Below are 23,448 nucleotides of genomic sequence, written 5' to 3'. Positions count from 1 at the left end.
GCCCAATGTGTGGTGGCGGCCATAAAAGCAAACAGGATGCTAGGAATTATTTAAAAAAGGGATGGTTAATAAGACTAAACATATTATAATGCTTCTATATCGCTTCATGGTGCAACCTCACCTGGAGTATTGCGTTCAATTCTGGTCTCCTTATCTCAAGAAAGATATAGCAGCACTAGAAAAGCTTCAAAGAAGAGCGACCAAGATGATAAAGAAGATGGAACTCCTCTTGTATGATGAAAGACTAAAAAGGTTAGGGCTCTTCAGCTTGGAAAAGAGAAGGGTGAGGGGAGATATGATTAATGTCTACAAAATCTTGAGTGGAGTAGAATAGATACAAGTGTATAGATTTTTCACTCCATCAAAAATTACAGAGAGTAGGGGGACACTCAATGAAATTGCAGGGAAATACTTTTCAAACCAATAGGAGGAAATATTTTTTCACTCAGAGAATGGTTAAGCTCTGGAACGCGTTGCCAGAGATTGTGGTAAAAGCGGATAGTGTAGCTGGTTTTAAGAAAGGTTTGGACAAATTCCTGGAGGAAAAGTCCATAGTCTGTTATTAAGACATGGGGGAAGCCTCTGCTTGCCCTGGATCGATAGCATGGAATGTTGCTACTCCTTGGGTTTTGGCCAGGTACTAGTGACCTGGATTGGCCACCGTGAAAACAGGCTATTGGGCTTGATGGACCATTGGGCTGACCCAGTAAGGCTGTTCATATGAGAAAGACATGGGGAAAGCCACTGCTTGCTCTGGATCCATAGCATGGACTGTTGCTACTCCGTGGGTTTTGGCCAAGTACTAGGGACCTGTTTTGGCCACCATGAGAATGGGCTACTGGGCTTGATAGACTGTTGGTCTGATCCAGTAAGGCTATTCTTATGTTCTTATTCTCATAAATGGGTGACATCATCCACGGAGCTGCAGTACAGACAGTGAAAAGTGTAGTATCACTTTAAGCTTTAGCAAGCTTTTTAGACTGCCCGCATCATACATGCGCGAGTACCTTCTCACCTGACGCCAGCTCGGGAGGATGTCAATTTTTCATTTTCTGTGGAGTGAAGAAGACATATCTCTTGTTTCTCCATCAAGTTGCCTTCCTGCTTATATTTTTTATAAACTTTTTCAAGTTCTTCTCTCTATACTTTTCTTTTGAAAAATAATTAAAGTAGAAACGTAAAAAGAAAAAGTAACTTTGGACTTTTTTAAAACTTTGTTTGAAGTTCAATGGCCTTCACAGTTCCATCCTTACTTTCTGCAGCGATCATCAATGGATTTTTGGCCTTGTTTCTACTCTACCCCGGTTCCGGGGCTATAGATTGCCAGAAGATAAACCCTATTGATTAATGTCAAGTTTTTCGTCTTTTGTTTCTTTCTTTTAACATATAGGTGTGGATTTAGACTTCCAGTGACTGGGACTTGCCAGTACCGGTAGACATTGATAACTCCATCTACTTGCATAGGTGGCATATTAGCATCGACTCTGGTTGATGCATGCCTTTTTATACTGATGTTTATTCCATACCTTCATCGGTGACATATTAGCAATTAGTCTATTTGATGCATTATTTCTCTACCAATGTTCAACCACATCGATGTAGGCGTATTATAGTGGTGTCAAAACTTCCATATATGTGCATTGGTGATATATTAGCATTGACTCCGGTTGATGTATGCCTTTCTGTACCGATGTTTTTTCCATACCCTCATCAGTGGTGTATTAGCATCGAGTCTATTTGATGCATGCCTTTCTGTACCGATATTTTAACCACATCAACGCAGATGCATTGCAGTGGATACTGCCCTGCCAATTAAGCATCGTGTCTATTTGATAGCATGGCTTTCTGGGCGATACCGGTTGTCATTTCTGAAGTGCATCGCCTTTTCAGACACTCATGCTTCAACTCCTGTGGCACCTTTGATACCACTTGATGTTACATGATGAACATTGGTGCAAGTTATTGGTTGAAGTACAGAGCCATGCTAAGCGTTGCATATTCAAAGATGTTACTTTCTCCAGGTTCTTCTTACATTGTAGCATCAATGATTATTGAACTGTATGCGGTATTGCCTTGCATGTAGCAGTTTTTCTTCAATAGTACAGTGTCTTCATCAGTGGTACCTCTCCAGGATATATCGTTAAGGATTAACTCCACATCGCTACCGATATCTCCTCTTTGGCGTACATCCTCATTGAGGTCTTCTACCATAAGAACATAAGCAGTGCCTCTGCTGGGTCAGACCAGAGGTCCATTGCACCCAGCAGTCCGCTCACGCAGTGGCCCATCAGGTCCAGGACCTGTATAATAATCTTCTATCTATACCCTTCTATACCCTTTTCCTTCAGGAAAATCATCTAATCCCTTCTTGAAACCCTTCTGGAAGCGCATTCCAGGGGTCCACCACCCTTTGGGTGAAGAAGAACTTCCTAGCATTGGTTCTGAATCTGTCCCCTCTCAATTTTTCCGAATGCCCTCTCGTTCTTGTAGTTTTTGAAAGTTTGAAGAATCTGTCCCTCTCCACTTTCTCCATGCCCTTCATGATCTTGTAAGTCTCTATCATGTCCCCTCTAAGTCTCCGTTTTTCTAGGGAAAGAGCCCTAGTTTCTCCAATCTTTCAGCGTATGAAAGGTTTTCCAAACCTTTTATCAAGCGCGTTGCTCTTTTCTGAATCCTCTCGAGCATCGCCATATCCTTCTTAAGGTACGGCGACCAATACTGGATGCAATACTCCAGATGCGGGCGCACCATCGCCCAATACAACAGCAGGATAAAGTCCTTTGTTCTGGTTGTAATATCTTTATTGATAATACCTAGCATTCTGTTTGCCTTCTTAGTAGCCGCTGCGCACTGTGCCGATGGCTTCATTGTTTTGTCCACCAGTACCCCTAAGTCCTTCTCTTGGCTACTTTCACCCATTACCAGCCCTCCCATTGTATAGCTGTACATTGAGTTTCTGTTTCCTACATGTAAGACTTTACATTTTCTCTACATTAAACTTCATCTGCCATTTATTTGCCCACTCTCCCAGTTTGTTCAGGTCCCTTTGTAAATCTTCACAATCCTCCTTAGTCCTAACCCCTCTAAAAAGTTTTGTGTCATCTGCGAATTTTATAACTTCGCACTTCGTCCCTGTGTCTAGGTCATTAATAAATATATTGAACAGCAGCGGTCCGAGTACCGACCCCTGTGGAACACCACTCATGACCCTTCTACAGTCCAAGTAGTGGCCCTTCACTCCTACCCTTTGCTTCCTGCCTGCCAACCAATTTTTGATCCATCTATGTACGTCTCCTTCCACCCCATGGTTCTTCAGTTTCCGTAGTAGGCGTTCATAGGGTACCTTGTCGAAGGCTTTTTGGAAATCCAAGTATACGATGTCTATGGGAGCACCTTCATCCATTTGTTTGTTAATTCCTTCGAAGAAGTGCAGGAAGTTCGTTAGGCACGATCTTCTCTTGCAGAAGCCATGTTGGCTTGTTTTCATCAGTTTGTTCCTTTCTAGATGCTCATCGATGCTGTCTTTTATCAGCGCTTCCACCATCTTCCCCGGGACCGAAGTCAGACTTACCGGTCTGTAGTTCCCCGGGTCACCTCTCTATCCTTTTTTAAAGATAGGTGTAACATTTGCTATCTTCCAATCCTCTGGGATCACCCCTGTTTTTAGGGATAGATTACAAACCTGTTGTAGTAATTCTGCTACTTCTTCCTTTAGTTCTTTCAATATCCTAGGGAGGATTTCGTCCAGGCCCGGAGTTTTGTCAGTTTTTAATCAATCTGTCTGCTTGAGTACATCTTTGAGGCTTACCTCCAAAGATGTTAATTTTTCTGCTTGATCTCCTTTGAAGATTTTTTCAGGTTCCGGCACGTTGGATGTGTCCTCTCTTGTAAATACTGACGAAAAGAACCTGTTTAGTCTATCCGCCACTTCTTTTTCCTCCTTCACCACTCCCTTCCTATCTCCTTCATACAGCGGTCCCACCTCCTCCCTTGCCACTACTTCCCTTTAACATATCTGAAGAATGGTTTGAAATTTTGTGCTTCCCTGGCTAGCCTCTCTTGTATTCTCTTTTTGCTCTTCTAACCACTCGGTGACATTCTTTTTTATGCTTCCTGTGCTCTTTCCAGTTTTCCTCGGTTTTGTCCTTTTTCCACATCCGGAATGATTTTTTCTTATCTCCTATCGCTTTCTTCACTTCTTTAGTTATCCACGCCGGGTCTTTTGTTCGGTTCTTTTTGCATCCTTTTCTAAATCTGGGGATATACAGAGTTTGCGCTTTGCTTACCAAATCCTTAAATAAAGACCAGGCTTGCGCCACCTTCTGCGATTTCTTTGAGTTGTTTCTAAGTTTCTTTTTTACCATTACTCTCATCGCTTCGTAGTTTCCTTTCTTGAAGTTAAAAGTTATCGTTGTGGTTCTTTTCCCCTTTGATGTTCCTACTTGGACTTTGAACTGGATCATATTGTGATCGCTGTTTACTAACGGTCCCACTACTTCCACTTCCTTTGCAGGTCCTCTTAGCCTGTTGAGGATTAGGTCCAGAGTGGCATTCCCTCTCGTTGGCTCTCTGACAAGCTGCTCCTTGAAGCAGTCCTATATAGCCTCCAGGAATCCGGTTTCCCTAGTGCATTTTGAGTATCCAAGACTCCAGTTTATCCCGGGGTAATTGAAGTCTCCCATAACAATGGTGTTACTGTTTTTGCATTCTCGCCTCATCTCGGCTTCCATTTCTTCATCGTTTACTTCGGTTTGCCCAGGTGGACGATAGTACAGGCCCATCTTTATCTCGGGCCCATTCCCTCCTGGTATTTTAACCCATAGTGATTCAAACTTGTCAGTCGTTGCCGCTGTTGCCACTCTGATCGAGTGTATGTTATCCTTTATATGTAGGGCTATTCTTCCTCTTTTCTGATCTGACCTGTCTTTGCGATAGAGTTTGTACCCTGGTAGTACTATGTCCTATTTGTTTTCTTCATTCCACCATGTTTCAGAGACCCCAGTGATGTCTAGGTTCTCTTTTTTGGACATGACTTCTAGTTCTCCCATTTTGTTCCTTAGGCTCCTTGCGTTAGTATACATGCAATTTAAGTCCTGGTATTTTCTTGTCTTCATTTTCTTTTCCTGTTGTGCATTCTTCTTATCATCCTCTTCTTGTTCTGTCAACTCTTGTTCTATGCCCATTATGTTTTCCCCCTGTGCTACGTTCTTCTCTTGTTCCATCAACTCTTGTTGTTTGCCTGTTGTATCTTCCCAGCATTTTTCCCACTCAGTATCTTCTCGAGATACCTTCTTCCGAATCATCGACACCTAGTCAACTGTCGGCTTTCCCCTTCTTCTTAGTTTAAAGCCTGCTCTATTCCTCTCTTGACGTTATTTGCTAGAAGTCTAGTTCCCGCCGTGCTCAGGTGTAGTCCATCTCTCTTGAAGAGCTTGTTCTTGCCCCAAAATGTCCAGTTTTTCACGAAGTGGAACCCCTCTTCCTCACACCATCTCCTCATCCATGCATTTATTGATTGCAGCTCTGTCTGCCTCTCCACATCTGCCCTTGGTACTGGTAGGATCTCTGAAAACGCTATCGTCTTGAGTCCTCATATTCAACTTCCTTCCCAGAATCTTGAACTGTTTAATTAGTGCGTTCCTGCTGTAGTCTCTCCTGCTGATATCGTTTGTCCCAATGTGGATCATCACTGCAGTCTCTTCCATCTCTGATCCTTCTAGGGTCCTTTCAATTTTGTCTACGATGTCCTTGGTTCTTGCTCCTGGGAGGCAGGTCACTAGCCGATCCTCTCTTCCTCCTGCTATGTGGCTATCCACTTGCCTTAGGATCGAGTCTCCCACTAGGATTGCAGACTTTCCCTTTTTCAGTTTTCGCTCCGGTCGCAGGTCTGTGTCCGTGGCATGCTTTACTGCTCACTTCGGAGCACCGGCAAGACCTTGCCTCCCCTTCCTGCGGGATTCCTCTATGGGCCTCCTCTTCCTTGGAGTCAGATTGCTCTTGTCCTCCATTCCCCTTCCTACAACGTTCATGTTCTTGTTCTTCCACCCTCCTGTAGGCCTCCTCGATGAACTCCTCAAGCTCCCTGACTTGTTCCTTGACACAATGCGGCAGCTCAGTCTCTAGTATCAGTGCAGAATATCCCCATAGCACCATTGATCCCTCTCGGTCTTAGGTATCGGTGCGGGACATAGATTCCAGTGTTGATGACTTTATGCATTGGATAGAGCATTCATCAGCGGGGTACCAAAGACATCAGTTCCAAGAGGATATATCTCCCAATCCCAGAAGTTTGGGAATGGTTGTAGGAGAGGAGGAGGAGGCCACTACATCCTTTTTAGGATGTTTTTCCTTTTACTCCAGCATCTCTTAGTACCATTGGATATGGTTCCAATACAGAAATCAAGCAGTACCTTTGTCACAGATCCTTGGTTTTTGTATCGATCTTCATTCAGTACATTACTGTTTCTACCTGTTACACTTCCTTACAGTTTGCTGATATCAAGTTTCAAGTTTATTGATTTTTAATATACCGACCATCAACGAGTATCTAGCCGGTTTACAATAAAAGATAAAATAAAAGTAAAATTATGCTTGTAGATTGTAAAACTAAATAAAAGAGCAAAAGGGGAAGTGAACAATTAAAGACATTTACAATGACAGACATGGAAGTGGGGTTAATGAGAGAGGGAGGGGGAAAGTTACATTATTAGTGGTGAAAAGAGGGTAAAAGAAATGAGAAAAAAAAAAGTTTTGAATATGAGAGGGAGGGGGAGGGGAAGAACAGAAGGGTCTGAGGTCGCTTCATAAAAGCAGTTGGGTGAATTGGAAATGGGAGATTCATGAGCAATAGAATGCGTCTTGAAATAAGAAGGTTTTCAGATTAGTCTTGAATTTATCAATAAGTTTTTCCTGATGAAGTTGGGATTAGAGAATGACACGGGGAAAAAATCTGTCCCCGTCACCGCCCCGTCATCGGCCCACCATCCTCTGCACTGCCCCGTCACCGCCGTTCCCTTCACCGCCCCATCACCGTCACCGCCATCCCTTTCACCGCCCCGTCACCGCCACTGCCATCCCATTCACCGCCCCGTCACCGTCCCCGCTGCATCCATATAAGCCTTAGTACTGTAATATTTTCACTCCCTCCTTCCAATTTGAGCCGGGAACACTAGCGATCGCACGGTCCCCGCAGCTCACACCCGCCTGCCCAATCGATTCTAGTGTTTAGCCAGCTCTTTCCCTTCTCCTCACCTTAGTTTGTAGATTTTCTTTTTCGGCGACCCGCACGCTATCAGAGAGCTGCCGCGCGGCTGCTCAGTGTTCAATCTTCTGCTCTGCTGCAACTTCCTGTTTCCGGTTGCGTCAGAGCAGAAGATTGAACACTGAGCAGCCGCGCGTGCGGGTCGCCGAAAAAGAAAATCTACAAACTAAGGTGAGGAGAAGGGAGAGAGCTGGCTAAACACTAGAATCGATTGGGCAGGCGGGTGTGAGCTGCGGGGACCGCGCGATCCTTCATGCCTCACTGCGGGGAACAAGACCATTCACCGCCCCGTGGGCGGTGAATGGCCTTGTCCCCGTCGCCGCAGCGACTGCTAGTTTTCTTCCCCGTTTTCGGCGGGTGACCCGCGGCTAAAATGCGGTGGCCGCGGGTAAACCGCCACCGTGTCATTCTCTAGTTGGGATCTCGATTACCATGGTTTACATTTTGTGACCTCTAGGTCATCTCTCTTATCAATGGTATTTTTGTTCCTGCTAACGTAATACAATCATACCTTTTTAAAACTCATTTCTCTTTTGAAATTTCTCTTGCAAAGACTCAAAACTTCTCCATGGTGGTGCTAAAAGCCTGTACTTTTTATTCACCGTTGGAATCTTTTAAAGTTACCTGGAAGTCTTTACTTAAAAAAGAAAAAAAAAAGTTTTTTGTTGGTTGCTGACCTTATGTAGTCTTCTGCTTAATGGTCTTACAGAATTATTTTACTTCTTGCTTTTACTAAGATAAGACGAGTTCAGGACTACTGTGGAGGGGCAGAGTGGTTAGTCTGTTGACTTTTTCTGCCATTAGGCTTTTATATTTCTGTAGGAAAGGTCATGGTGTGCTTTTCTTTCTACTCATATTTCCTTCAATGGGTTTGAGTGCGGGAACTGTTCTCGCACGTTTTCTCTTGGTTGTACTCAAAATCCACACACAGGTTTTTTTTCGGAGTCGCTGTTGGTTCTTTCTGGTCCTCTAGTATTAGCTTCAGCCCAGCAATTTTATTTCTCCTCATTTGATTTTCTCCATTGTGTACTTCTCTGTGCAGCAAGGCGGGGTTTTTTTATTTTTTATTTTTTAAGAAAACATTGAGGTTTTTTACATTACATTAAAATACATTTCTAGACCGTAAAACCTTCCAGATCGATGCGGTTTACATAATCAAGAAACCGTACAACACAGCAAATTACAAAAAAGAATTACTATATTCCTTAGTTTCCTAAAAATCTTACTAAGAGGGAGGTTTTCAATAATTTTTGAAAATGTATATATGAAACCAAGGAAGCAAACAGAGTATATAGTTCTGTGTTCCATCTAGCAGCCTGGTATGCAATTGTTCAGTGCAAAAATTTCTTATATAGACAACCTCGTACAGAAGGAAACAAACAAAGAAGTTATCCTTAATGGACGATCCACCTTGAAAAGCATAAATTGTTCTAATAAATAACCAGGTGCTTGACCATGAAGAGCCCCAAATTTAAACAGTACTCTGGCCTCAAATGGTAACCAATGGAGTTGTCTGTAATATGGAGTAACATGATCTGATTTCTTTAGACCAAAAATCAGACGTAAGGCTGCATTCTGAATTTTATGCAATCTATGTGAATTTGATTGTTGGCCTACCAAGTGAACTGAGTTACAATAATCCAATATACTAAGCACCAGGGATTGAACCAGTATTCTGAATGCAGTGGGACTGAAATAACACTCGATCGTATGTAACTTCCATAAAGTGAAAAAGCATTTTTTAACCAAGGTGTTTTGTAAATGTTTTCATGGTTAGATTCCTATCCAAGAAAACACCAGGATTTTAATTTCTGGGTCAATAACATAGTTTATCGCATCAACAATCAGTTCCTTTTCTATCAATTTATTGGAAGCTGAGGCATAAAGAAATTTTGTTTTGTTGGTATTAAGTTTCAATTTGTGTTCTCTCATCCAATTCTTCACTGTGGTAGTAATCTCCTGAATTATATTAATGGATGTTGAAAGACAGGAACTAATGGGTACATTGTGGTTACCATTCTGCGGTTGGTGACCTTTTTTCAAAGAAGATTCTATTCAGCACCTTAACTCCGCAGGCATATTGCCTCTTTGGTTAGTTATGCCACACTCAGCTCTACAGTATCTCCTTACCTTCTGTTAATGCCACTGGCTCAGGAGTAAATTATTTGATTTTGGGGGGGGGTACCACATGGCTAAGCTCAGGTAAAGTAAGAGGGTACAGGAATTCAGTGACACGAGTTTATTACTTTGATTTTCCTGTCACCTTCGTAGATACTTATGTTTCATGTGACACTTATATTAGGGACCACATCTAACATAGCTTGTTCTTCGTTCCTTATTTCATTTTGCTAACATTTTATATATTTTGGCTCGTTCTCCGTTTCTTATTTTACTTTGGTAACATTTTATATATTTTGATTCTCCAGTTTCTAATGAGCCATTACCAGGGATCAGTAGTTTTAAAAGTTCAACTACTTTCCTTCTACACATACGCTTTCATGGGCTCAGGCCCCCCTTTATCGTAGTGTTCTGTTCTTACTAAACTCCTCTTGAGGAGAATTAAATTTGGAAAAAAAACAACCCCAAAACCAGCACTCAAAACCACTTAACCAACTGTTGGTTTTTGTAGGGATATTGCACAAGTCCATTCTCACTTTCCTTGTTAAATCTTTGAGGGGTTTCATCTTACTGGCATATTGTTTTGATAATATGCTTTCCCTTTGCTGTTTTTAAGGCTTATTATGTTACTTTTACAGCCTTCGTGAGATCTTATGGAATAATAATAATAATATTACAAATATTTTTCTCAGGAGTTTAAAAAAAGATTTTTATTATCATTTCAAATTTAATAGTATTTATAATACATTAGGAAACAAAATTCAATTTTCAATAGAAACCATTAAAGTAAAATTTAACAGAAATTCTGTATCATAATTTCAAACAATTGAATTTCCTATAAGCACCCTATAAATGAAGAGGAAATCTTAAGGAAAAGAGGCATTATTACAACAGGAAAAAGATTATTTAGACAAAAATCAGGTATCTAGACTGGACTCCTTTTATTCTGTTTCTTCCCTTTCAAAATAAAGAAAAACTATGGGGTCCTTTTATCATGCCACGCTAGCGGGGTTAGCGCGTCGGAGATTTCATCACACGCTCACCCATGCGGCCGGCTAAAAAAACTATCACCTGCTCAATGCAGGCGTTAGCGGCTAGCGCAGCAGGCGATATTACGTACGTTAAACCCCTACCACAGCTTGATAAAAGGACCCCTATGTTTCTTCATTCAACTCCCTCCTATCAGCACTTGAGACTTGAATTGGCCATTGATTTTCAAGAAAAGCCTTGAGTTGTTTCGGGTCATAGAATAGGTATCTATTAGATTCAAAAAGAATTAAGCATTTACAAGGAAAACTTAAAAAAAATGTGCACCCAAGGATAATACCTAGGGATGAAGCTTCTTTTTCGCCATACCTTCCCACCCAGAAACAAATTCTGATTACAAAAAAAGAGCCTCATCATCCAGTCATTATCAGACTCAAAAGACAAAAGTCACCAAGAGAGTAGATCTTACACACTCTTCATCTGCAATGTTTCTAAAATTGTGTTAAGTTCAACATGGATAGCTCTCCTTGTCTTGAGATTTACCACTTGTTCCCAGGCAAATAATATGTTCGGGAAACAGGAGGAAGTTCTTCCTTAGGTACTCCTAAATTCTCTGTCAGATCTTTCTTAAAGGGGCTATCTTTTTTAACTGAAGAAAGTTCACCAAACGGAGGTTCAACCTCATTGTGTAGTTCTCCAACTTTTCCACTTTAGTTGCACACTAACTTAAGAACAGATTGGCTAACATGCAAATTTGCACTAATAATTGAATGCTAACAGTAATTTCTAGTGCAACAATGTCTAGTTGTCCTGATTGGGTTCTGTATCTCAACTTGCAGGTTGCTTGCTGAAAACTGTTACTCATGTTTTCAACTCTGTCTCCTTCACAGGGAGCTGCTCCTGCCCCGTCAGTTTGCAGGCAAGTTGCTCAGAAGTACTTCTGATGTGCTCTGTAGTTTTATTATTTTCAAGTATTTTTTTTCAGTCTTCATTTGGATGCTTGGTGCTCAGAAGTTCCTACTTGGAACCTACTTGGAAGTAAACGCAGACCTGTGCGGCAAAGATCTGCTGCTAGCAGGATCAGCCCTTGGGGACACTTAGCGAGCCAGCCTCCTTTATTTTTGAGCTCAGGGATTATCTCCTGCATAGCTACTCACATCCCTTATTTACTCAGGATCTTGAGTACAGGCTGTTTAGCTCCTTTTCTGGCTTGACTGAACTAACAGTGCTGAGGGTTTCTTGGGAGTTTAGGCTCAATCCAACCTCGGTTCGACTGGAAGCCAGAAGACCTGGTTTGTCCAGCGAATCTGTGAGGCAGAGTTGTTCTCCATTTGTTCCAGCTAAAATTCTATGCTGAGGCAGGCGAGCACTTCATGGCACTTCAAGTAAAGCTATTATAGCTTATAGGGAAAATCAGAGGGGGGGGGGGGGATGTCTCCAAAACTCATTTTTGAAGGTTTCTGCTGTGGTAAGCAGCCACCGATCACATTGATAACACACACCGCAAGAGGAGTTGCTGCCTAACGGGCTGAGGCTGTCTCACCCAAGGAGATTTATAGAGCAGCTACATGGTCTACCATCCATATCTTAAACAGGTTCTATAAGGTAGACATAGCAGCCAGAAAGGACTTTCAGGCTTCTGTCTTAAAGGCAGATGCAGTTGGCCTGCCCTAGACTCTGGGAACTGCTTTGGTACATCAGTATTGTTTCAGGACCACTAGACACATTGCATTAGAAAGAAAGATTATGTTCTTGCCTCGGTAATCTTTCTTGTAGATGTGTCTAGTGGTCCTGAAGCCCCGTCCTGTGAATCGGCTTCCCCTGCTTTTTGCCTTAGGATCAGTCTGGATTTGAAGAATTCTCATTCTCTCAAAGGATCTGAGAGGATGAAAAAAAGATAATTGACAGGAAAACCCTCAAAACCATACAGTTTGGTTTAAATCTGTGATTGATAACAGGACATATGAGTAGCTACGAGCTCTATACATAGTTAGTGCTGGATGCCCAAGTTTGGATGTTATAATGATTATAACAGAACAGAATTGTAGTGTCGGTGATTTTTTCTTGTTTCCCTCCTTCTAGTTATGTCTTTTATTACTGTGCGAAACAGGAAGTTGCTTTAAAAGGAAGGACTCCAGCAAAGGGAAAGCCCAAAAGCAGGCCTGAATCGAGTCTGACTTTTTCCCCCAAAACAAATAGATTCAAATTGATTCAGCTAAACTGAATTGGTGAATCAAGTCCGATTGTGAATTGGGCAGCACTAGTAGTGCACACACACTAAACTACTTCCATTTTAACTAGTCAATTGTTCTTTGTGTTTTCTGAAAATTTTCATATTCATAAATGTAAAAGCATACTGCAGACTTTGAACTGCAAGAGAGCCTTGGCTTTTTATCTGGAGTAGATTCCTTCTAGATCCCTTTTTGATGATCTGTCCTTTCAGTAGGTCAAACAATATATTATAAAAGAAGAAATTGATCATTTACAATAATGACTTTGTATACAAATTATAAAATTTTACTAGTCATACAGTTTTACTCTGTGGTGTAAATTTTACTTATTTTCTAGCATAAAAAGCCTGTGACTTCATGGTGCTACAAAAGCAGCATAGAATATAAATTCCATAAAATTGGTGTTCACCGAGGACATCATTTTCATGTTCATTCTTTTCTATTGAATAATGGGTAAACTACTGTGAAATGTAGTTGCTTATTTAATGACCTCTATTCAAGTCTTTGATTTTTGGCAGTTTAGTTAATTCAAATAAATGTGTGAATTTAAGCACTTTCTAGAAATAGCTTAGCAAAATCTAATTTAACCAAGAGTGTCTTCTTTATTCTTGTGTTATTCATTTGAAGTGCCCTACCAGCTTGAACTAACCAACTTCAGTCATTTTTACCCTTTTATTTTTTTTTCTCTAATGTAAACTGAAATTCCCTGCTGTTCATGGTATTTTAATATTTAGCATCACTTAATGAGCAGGTATCATTAAACTTAAAAAGATTCTTTTCTGTATATATCTGATTAGCCTGTGCAAGAACCAAAGCTACTCTAATTAGTTTTGATTTCTTATTATGTCTTTATGCTTTGTATCTGTTTGTGATCATAATCTATAGAATACCTGTAGTCTTTAGTCATAAGATTTAAACTTTAGCAACAAAATAATTTTCTCCTTCGCTTCAGAAAATTGAATATTTTTAAATTGTTTTCTAAGGAACCTTTCAGCACTATATGCTTATAAATGTGTACTAGCACATGGTTCTGTATGAATGCATTTGGAAAACTATATAAGGAAAAACGGTATTTAGTTTTTGACCAAATCAAATATATACTATAAGTACTTTTCTTAAAACTTTATTTAATAGTCTATTCTTCATTTAATCCTACCTAAAATAGGGCTAGATTCACAAAGCAAACCAATCGTGTACTGATCGGTTTGCGACCCCTTTGCGACCCAATTTTATTCTGGCCCGATTCACTTACCTCTCTGCCGATCTGATTCCGATCCGCGCATGCAAATGAGGGAAACGGCATGCGTGGGCAGGGACAAATTTTGCGAACCGACTGGGTTGGCCGATCAACCCAAGAAGCGACTGCTGAGGACCAGTTGTAAACATCCTTTTCCACTCCCCAGCTCCATTGCTGCCCTGCTCTCTGCCCTTCAGCCTCGCTGCCCCAAACTCCCCCTGCTTTCTGCCACCCAGACTGATCTCTGCTGCCCTGACTCTCCTGTTCTTTGCCTCCTTCCCTGCAGTGTGAGCCCGCGTGTTTAAAGCAGGGTTGCACTACTCAGTGCATCCCCACTTTAAACATGCGGGCTCGCACTGTATGGAAGGCGGCAGAGAGCAGGAGAGTCACGGCTAGTGAGTTTTAGCTGAGCTTCCTATCTAATTCCCATCACTTACATGAAACCGAGCAGTAATAGAGAAAGGTGCTCTTGTGCATGAAGAGCGCCTGGCGCTCATCCCAAACAAACTGTTACAAACTTTTTGATCGACTGTTTCTGTCATAGTTTGAACAGGGAGAGTTTTAGCCGAGGCTGCTGCAGCCAGGGATCGCCCTCCTAGACAACTAGTTGAAGAGACAGGAAAGTCGGGGTCCCCCCCAAAAAAACAAAAAAACTCGCAGCAAAAACGAACACGAATGCATGCATAGACCATCTACAGGGAAAACAGATGGTCTGCGCATGTGTCAGGATCGCACACTAGCGATCCGTGTCGGCGGATGGGGAGCATTTCTCCGTTCGCCCCCATTAGAATATTATTGGTTTCTGAATCCATCGGACCTGCCCGGATCAGACACAGATTGGTCACGATCTGACAGGTTAGTGAATCTAGTCCATAGTGATTTCCTTCTCTCACAAAGGAATAGTAATTAAAAGTCTTTTGTTAACCTAAATCTAGCTTAGGTGTCATTTATTCATGATAATTAGTTCAAGCCTTTAATAGTTAATTGATGTATCCAAATTGTTTCTTATTGCTCTAAATAGGAATAGGCTAATAAATAGCATTCATAATTAACTTTTCCTTAAATATTCATAGTCCCAAGATCACATATGATAACACTAAACCAAACTCCCACATTGAGGCACACTATCCTCTTAATTGTTTTTGGTTATGTGTCCTGTTTGCCTGTCCTGGTTTGATTGCAAATTTCCAAGAAGAAGGTGATAATAAGCTGGGTGGAAGGGAGGAAGGAGGAATTTTGATTTAGGTCATACCTTGTTTAGTAGCAGGTGCAAGTTAAGTTGCAGACAGTAGTCCAGCAGCAAGAAGGGTGCTATCCAGTCTTTGCACTGAGTGTCACATGTATGATTATTTCCCAGTTGGCGAGAAGTTATATGTGTGTCCTCGCTGCAAAGACCTCCTATCTCTCAGAGAACTTGGATGAGCTGAGGGAGACAGAGAAGTACATAGAGGAGATCTATAGTGATGTTGTAGAGAAGTCCTACCTCCAGTATGGCAACCCCATACTGCTTTGGAGGAGGGAGGTCTTCTAAAAGGAGAGCATCACCCTGGTGAAGTAAGAAATAATACTGTAGCTAGTACCTGTCCACCAGAATATGCAATATCCTCTCGCACCAAGGATGTGACTTCAGTGGCTTCTCAAGAGGGAAGGGTTAGGACAGCTGTTGTAGTTGGTGATTCAATCAGGTATGTAGATAGCTGGGTGGTTGGTGGGCTTGAGGATCATCTGGTCACTTGCCTGACTGGTGCAAAGATGGCCGACATCACTTAGATAGGATTTTAGATAGTGCTGGGGAGGAACCAGCTTTCTTGGTACATGTAGGTACTGCTGCATTACTAGAAGGTTTAAGACCAAATAAGCTATGCATGTGCTCAAACAGCAACAGTAGACAATTAAGAGCATACAATGAGGCTTGGAGGATGCGATCAGTCACAGTTGCAGAAACAATGTGCATATTCTAGGCTTGCCAGAAGGCTCTGAAGGGGTGATCTGTTGCATACATTGAAAAGGTCCTTCCTAACTTACTGGGCTTCTTGTTTCAGTACACATTTGAAGTGAAATGCATGCATTGAGTCCCATCTTCCTTACAAGGTCTGCATCCTTTTCTCCTCAAAGTTCTCTGATAACCACAAATCCTGGTAATATCTAAGGCTAAGTCTATCTTAAATATATCCTGGAATGGTGCCAAAGCTGATGATTCTAGTAGATCATGTTTCATCCTCTGGGATCTAGAGTAGAGAGTTGCGCGGGGACAGAAATCCACCCGTCCCCGCCAAAGTCCCACCCATCCCCACCCGTCCCTATGAGGAATCCCACCCGTCCCCATGAGGAATCCCTCCATCCCCACCTGTCCCTGCAAGGAATCCCCTCCGTCCCTGCCCGTCCCAATAAACTTCAGAAATAGTTATTTAATTTAATTATGCTACTGAATTAAAAGTTCTGGTAGAAACCCATTTACAAATAAGCAAAGAGACTTTATTAATTTGGAAATATTAATTGGGAAGAATACATACTTTGTAAACGGGTTTCTACCAGAGCCTCTAATGTTTATAAATTTTTATCAACACAACTAATATGAAGAAGAAAAAAAAAAAGAAATAGATTTTTTTTCCTATCTTTGTTGCCTGGTTTCTGCTTTCCTCATGTTCTCATTCAATTCCTTCCATCCATTATCTCTCTTCTCTCTGCGTCTTCCATTTGCTCTGTTACTGTGCCTCTCCCTTTCTCCCCCCTTCCAAATTGGTCTGGCACCCATCTTCTTCCCTCCGCTCCCCCCATAATCTGGCATCTCTGTCTTCTTCCCTGCCAGCATCTTCGCCCCACTCTCTCTTCCCCATTTCCCTTCAGCGTCTTCTCCCCACTCTCTCTTTCCCATGTCCTTTCAGCGTCCTTCTCCCCCCTCTGTCTTCCCCATGTCCTTTCAGCATCCTTCTCCACCCCTTTGTCTTCCCCATGTGCTTTCAGCATCCTTCTCCCCCTCTGTCTTCCCCAGTGCTTTCAGCATCCTTCTTCCCTCTCAGTTTTACCCATTTCCCTTAAGCGTCTTTTCCTCTCTACTCCACCTTTTCTCCCTTTCTCCCTCCCTGCCCCTTACCTTCGTGGCGCTTCCCCGCCCGCCGACAACAGAACAGGTCCAGGCCGACAAACCTCCCTGCCCTGTAGCCGAAAATCTAAATTACCTTCTTACAGCAGCTGTAGTATTGAAGCTGCGTGTGGCTGCTGTAAAGGTCATCTCTGATGCAACCGTGGAGCATGATGAAGGTTTGAGGGAGGGGGGAGGCAGGTTTTATAAATGTGATAGTAGTGTGTGTGGGGGGGATGGTACCGAGAAGAGAATGAGGTAGGTGATAGGAATGGGAGGGGCACGACCGGACAGAGGGCAGCCTTGTCTGCAGCAATAGTTGCTGTGGTTGTTGGGTGCCTCCGATGGCGGGAGGGGCGGGGGCGCCTCGCTCGCTCCTCAGTCATCTCGTGCATGGGGCCTAGTGGTGCAGCCGTGGCCCAGCTCCTCCTGCTCTTGCTGGTTCAGACTTCCTGCCCTTCCCCTTCCCCTTTGCTCTCTTACCCTCCCCCTGAGGGGTGCCTCTCCAGCCCCCCTTGCCACCTTGGCGGGCCCTGCTGGCTTCTCATTCTGCGGGTGGCGGGAGGATGGTAAGACTGAGGCTGGGCTCATGCCCCTGTGCAGGCATGAGGCACCCATTCCCCAGCTCACACGAAGCAGGCTCGCGCGCTGCTGCTGCTCTTGCTCTAGGGGCCGCCATGTTTGCCAGGCTGCAGCCCTGATCTGGGACTAGAGGCTGCTGGCGGCGGGGGGTGGGGTGGGGGGAGACAAAGGCCTGGCCTGAGCGCAGGGGTAGGGGGAGCCCTCTTTAGCTCAGTGGCCAGCACTCAGCCCCCAGAGCAGGCCTTGGACAGCCATGGCTGCCATCTTGGAGGGTGAAGCGCTGACTGGGCTCTCTGTGTCTCTTTGAACAGGTTGCTGAGCGCCCACCATGGAGCCGGCGAATCTGAATTACCTTTTTACAGCAGCTGGAGTATTGAAGCTGCTGTAAGAAGGTAATTTAGACTGGCGGCCACAGGGCAGGGAGGTTTGTCGGACCGGGCCTGTTATCGGTCGGTTGGGAGAAAGCGCCACGAAGGTAAGGGGACCTGGCCTGCTGTGCAACCCCCCTAAGGCTGCACCCGGGGCGGACTGTCCCCACTTGGTATGCCACTGCCTTGAATTTTCCCTACCTGCCTTGCCGCAGCACACAGCCGACCAGAAGTCTTCCCAATGTCAGTGCTGACGTTGGAGGGAGGGAGGGCTTTTCTTAAGCCCTCCCTCCGACGCCAGCGCTGACATCGTGGAAGACTTCCGGTCAGCTGTGTGCTGCGGCAGGGCAGGTAGGGAAAAGAAGACGAGCCTCGCTGCTTGAGTGCATCCAACTCCGCAGGAACCCCGTGACCCTAGGGGGCGTCCCCACAGGATCCCCGCGACCCTAGGGGGCATCCCCACGGGATCCCCATGACCCAAAGGGGGAACCCGCGGGATCCCCTTCATCCCCATTCCCGTGCAGCTCTCTAATCTAGAGGAAACACCTGCTTGCTTTGCAGCTATAGCTTCGCCAATTAGGTGTTCAATTCAGCTTCTTTCCAGACTTATGGCCATAATTTCAAATGTCTTGATGTACTGAAAAGATGCTTTATAGAACATGGCCACTCTGTTCCCTGACAATGTACTGCATTTTGTAATGTTTATCTTGAATAGCTGGGAGAATATATATTATAATTGTTTTATAACCTATGGGACTCATTTTCAAAAAATAAAGATGTCCAAAAATGGCATAAACTGGCACTTAGATGTTTTAATCCCAAAAACGTCCAAGTTCCAATTTTTGAAACCAGGGCCTAGATGCACTAAACAGGGTTGGCAAGACCGTGTGGGTTCGCTGCAGTCTGATTTTTGGCCAATTCCAAAAGAGTGACTGTTGCTCAAGTAAGTTTTCCTACAAATGATTTGAGCAGAGGTTCATCGTAATCGCTGTCTGATCCTGCTGATGAATCACTATGAGAGTGACTCTCACACATATGCAGAGCCGAAAGGGGAAACCAAACAGCTGAGAGGCAGAGGACGCCCCGAAGCAGCCTTCTGCCACTCAGCTGTTTGGGGCAGGAAACCTTTATTTTTTGTTTTCATTTTTTAATGGACACAGATGTGCATGTTACCCATGCACAATATCTGTCCCCATTTAAAAAAAAGTCATGCTGGCCCCTCTTACAACCACAGCCATTGCACCCCCTACAACAACTATGGGTCCCTGAGCCCCCCGACAATGATGGCCACCCCTGCGACAGCAATACACACAGAGAGACAGAAGGAATGCACACTCCCTGCCTCAGCAACCCCGTTGTGCATCTGGGCCACCTGGATCTCACCTCGACTCTCTCCCCTAGCACTCTCCCCATAACCCCCACCCTACATGAAGATGCACCCTCCCACCAACAAGACCTCAAAAGACAGTCTTGATGGGCTGGGGGGTCAGCTCAGAACCCCCCCCCCCCCGAGCTCAAGCAACCCCCCAGCTCCTCCCCTGTACCTTGTAGAAGCTGGCAAGAGAAATGCCCACTCCCTCTTGCCAGTAGGCCTGCATCTTCAAAATGGCGGGCCTTCCCCTTCCCGGTGCATTCTGGGATGCACCAGGGAGGGGCCTAAAGCCATGATTGGCCTGGGATACCTTAAGCCCCTCTTGTGTCTGTTTTTCCATCGATGCTGTTCTAGCCTTCAAAAGTGCTCTCTGAAGGCTAGGCTTTTACAGCAGGAGCAGCTTTTTTGGGTTCTCATCAACATCGACCATGTCTTCTTCTCTGTCAAAGTCCAAGAACCATTCTTCAGAGGCATCCCACTTGGTGTCGGCTTCAATAGTACCATCGACTTCTCCTAAAAATGCTTAGAAGCATATCCATACTTTTCCTTCTGCTCATCTATCTGCATCTTCTCAAGCATCGAGTAAGTTGATGCACACCAAATGCCAATCCAAGTCAAGGTCCCCTTTCCTACTGTTAGTGCCTCCTCAGAAGCGTGTCTCCTCATTGAGGTCACCAATGCCTCAACGCACTACAGCACCAGCAATACAGACTGTAGCAACAACTGCGATATTGGTGCAAAGAAGCTGCTTCAAAGGAAGTTGGCACTTATGTTGCAAAATCAACCAACCCTTGTTCCTCCTTCGGCACCACCCCTTTATCACTATACCAGGGACTCTAGTACTGAACCTTTAACACTTCAGAGATATCACAGTTCCTCTTCTCACTCTACATCGGTTCAACACCAAGACACCGATAGGAGTTGTTCTAGACACTTCAGTCATAGGTATTCTCATCGACACCAGGCATGCCTCATCACCTAAAAGAACAGATTATGATTCAGACCTCTCAGATCTAACATATTCCAATCCAGAACTCTGCTCTAGAATCCTACAGTATAACATCTGATTCTTCTCCTCTTCCATCTAGAAGGAGGTCTCCACCAGAGAGTTTATCATTCACCAGATTCATCCATTAGATGGGGCAAGCCCTACCAGTAAAGATAGAATCTGAATTGGAGCTAAACTAAACTAAACTAAACCTTAGGTTTGTATACCGCGCCATCTCCGCAAGCGCAGAGCTCGGCACGGTTTACAGAGTTAAGAGGAAAGGAACTACAATAAGGGATAACGGAGAGGGACTAAGAGGAAAGAGAGGGACAGAGCTAAGTTATTTGATGCCTTGGACTTTGAACAAATTTCTAAGGATTGTTTAAAATTTCCATTCCACCATCACATGAGAGACACGGGAGAAAATTAGGAGATGCCACTTCTGGTACCTGTAGCACCAAGAAAGCTAGACTCCCTTTACAGAGTCCAAACATGTCCAGGGTTTGAAAAACCTCAGCTACAAAATCACTCTCTTGGTTGAGTCTGTCCCTAAAAGATCATCCAGTACTTGGATATATGCCATTTCTGGGAGAGAGGGCCGAACCCTGGACAAATTTAATTGATGACTCTACTAGAATACCATGTTAATGAGTCATATCCTCAACTATAATTTTTAATATGACTTTCTATTTCAAGCTATTAGTCCAACATTTTGCCATCTTTGATCAATATATTCCTTGAGCAAATTCCAATATATACGTAACCCATAATTTGCTCAAAACTAGAAAATTTATGGCCAGATTAGTGTTCGATGAATTTGATATCATTTCTAGAGCTTCAGCACTGTCTTTTGCCATGCGTCACCAGGCTTGGTTGTGGGTGTCCGACCGAGACCCTTGTCTGGGAGATGAACTGTTTGGTGATAAAATTGAAGAGGCTAAACAAAAAATTTCCAAACATGAACAAAGTATGGCAACTCTGTCTACTGCAAAATCTTCCAAGCCTCAAACTACTAGGAGCTACAACCCTAGGTATCGGCCATTACCTTATAAAAGGCACTATTCTCAGCCAACATCTTCTAGGCCTCCTTCACAAAAGCGTCCCAGACAGTAACAATCCTAGAAACCTCAATCTCAGCCACAATCTACTCAGTCTTTTTGACCCCCTCATCCAGAGATTAGCCACCATTCTACCATTTCATCCTCCTCCTCATCCCATCAGAGGTCACCTCACATGTTACCACCATCGTTGGACTTTCAGCACAACCGCCAACTGGGTTTTAAGAGTCATAATAATGGGCTATGCTTTTCGTCTCCGCGAAGTGCCTCTAAACAGACCTCCAAGAAAGTATTCTTTCAGCTCACAGCAGACCTCCCTTCTTCAACATGAACTCTTAGCCCTCCTGCAGTTGAATGCCATCGAACCAGTTCGCTCCTTTGCAGAGGAGCTGGGGTTCTACTCCAAATATTTCCTCATACCTGAAAAGACCCGAGGACTGTGCCCAATTCTTGACCTCTGAGCCTAGGTATTCTCTATCCCCTCTTAGAGAAGAATGACTTTACTCTCTGGCTCTCAGGAAAGCATATACACACATCCCTATTCTTCCGCCCCAAATAAAATACCTCTACTTTCAAATAGGACCTCCTCATCTCTAGTACAGGGTGCTGCCCTTCGGTTTAGCATCAACACCCAAAGTATTCACAAAGTGTTTAGTTGTGGTATCTGCAGCACTCCACTCTTATGACTTTCATGTATTCCCTTATCTGGACAACTGGTTGATAAGTGTCCTCACCTCAAACAGCTCAAGTAGCGATGACCTCAACCATATGTCTACTGGATCATCTGGGATTTGCGATCTACTACCAGAAATCCCATCTCCAACCATCTCAGACACTGGAATTCATAGGTGCTTTGCTAGATACAACTCAAACTCATGCCTTTCTCCCTCAGCAGAGTCTCAACAAACTACCCATTACATATAAACCATCACGGCACCTCAGATGAATTGTCTCCTAGGGCACATGAAATCCAAAGTTCATGTTACCCCATTTGCCCATCTTTATCTCAGGGATTCTCAATGGACTCTTGCCTCTGGTGGTCTTAGACTGTAGATCCGCTCTCCCATCAACTCAGAGTCACCTCACTTTTTCATCAATCTCTGTAGTGGTGGTTCTTCCTGAAAAAACTCTCAAGGAGCCTACTATTTCATGTGCTCCCGCATTAGAAGATGTTGACAACAAATTCATCCATATTTGGATGAGGAGCTCACCCGGACGGCCTTTGTACTCAAACTTGGACTGTTCAAGAGAAATCTTTTCACATCAATCTCCTAGAACTGCAAGCAATTCGCAAAGCACTACATAGTTTTCAGAATTGCCTTCTCAATCAAGTGGTACTGAATACACACTGACAAGTCACTATGTACTAATAAACAAGCAAGGGGGCACCGGATCTCGCCTTCTTTGCCAAGAAACGACTCAAATTTGGAATTGGGCCATCTCACAAAACATCTTTCTCAAAGCTGTACCTGGCAGGCAAATAGAACATAGTAGCATACAAGCTGAGCAGACGCCTTCAACCTCAGGAGTGGTCCCTGAACACGAAGATGGTATAACAAATCTTCTTAACATGGGGACCCTCAGATAGATCTGTTTGCGTCTCCTACCAATCACAAAGTTCCACAGGTCACAGTTTTGCTCCAGACTACACTTGTTGCACTAACAGGAATCCAATGCTTTCCTTCTGGACTGGACAAACAATTTTCTCTACATATTTCCTCCAATACTCTTGATAGGAAAACTTCTTTTCAAACTTGGATGGGATCCAGTTGTCATGATTTTCATTGCTCTGAGATGGCCAAGACAGCCCTGGTTCCCTCTTCTACTTCAACTCAGTGTCAAGGAACTCATCCCTTCTACAGATTTTCCCAACACTTATCACTTAGAACAAGGGGTTCCTTCTCTACTCCAATCTACATTCACTAGCTCTCACTGTCTGGTACCTTTCTCCCAGTGAGTAAATGAATTCCATCTCTCCGCTCCAGTATCAGCTATTATAGACATTGCCAGGAAACCATCCACACAACACTATTACCAATTCAAGTGGACCCACTTCACTCTATGATATAACCAGCACACTTTACTTCCAGATACGTGTCCTCTGTCATCAGTATTGGACTTCCTCTCACATCTCTGTGATCTAAAGACCACTTCGGTCAGAGTG

The 23,448-nt window shown here is 43.6% G+C and overlaps 1 protein-coding gene across 14 annotated transcripts in view; it reads left to right on the top strand.

Annotated features, from left to right (window-relative positions):
• Nucleotides 1–23,448, top strand: part of FOXP2 (forkhead box P2) — a 979,918-nt gene that overhangs the window by 112,339 nt on the left and 844,131 nt on the right. The gene's annotated exons all lie outside the window — the stretch shown is intronic.

The sequence above is a fragment of the Geotrypetes seraphini genome, chromosome 9 (assembly GCF_902459505.1).
Source record: "Geotrypetes seraphini chromosome 9, aGeoSer1.1, whole genome shotgun sequence".
NCBI classification, from domain to species: Eukaryota; Metazoa; Chordata; class Amphibia; order Gymnophiona; family Dermophiidae; genus Geotrypetes; species Geotrypetes seraphini.
Note: the sequence above shows the minus strand (reverse complement) of the source record. Positions and strands in the feature narration are given on the sequence as shown.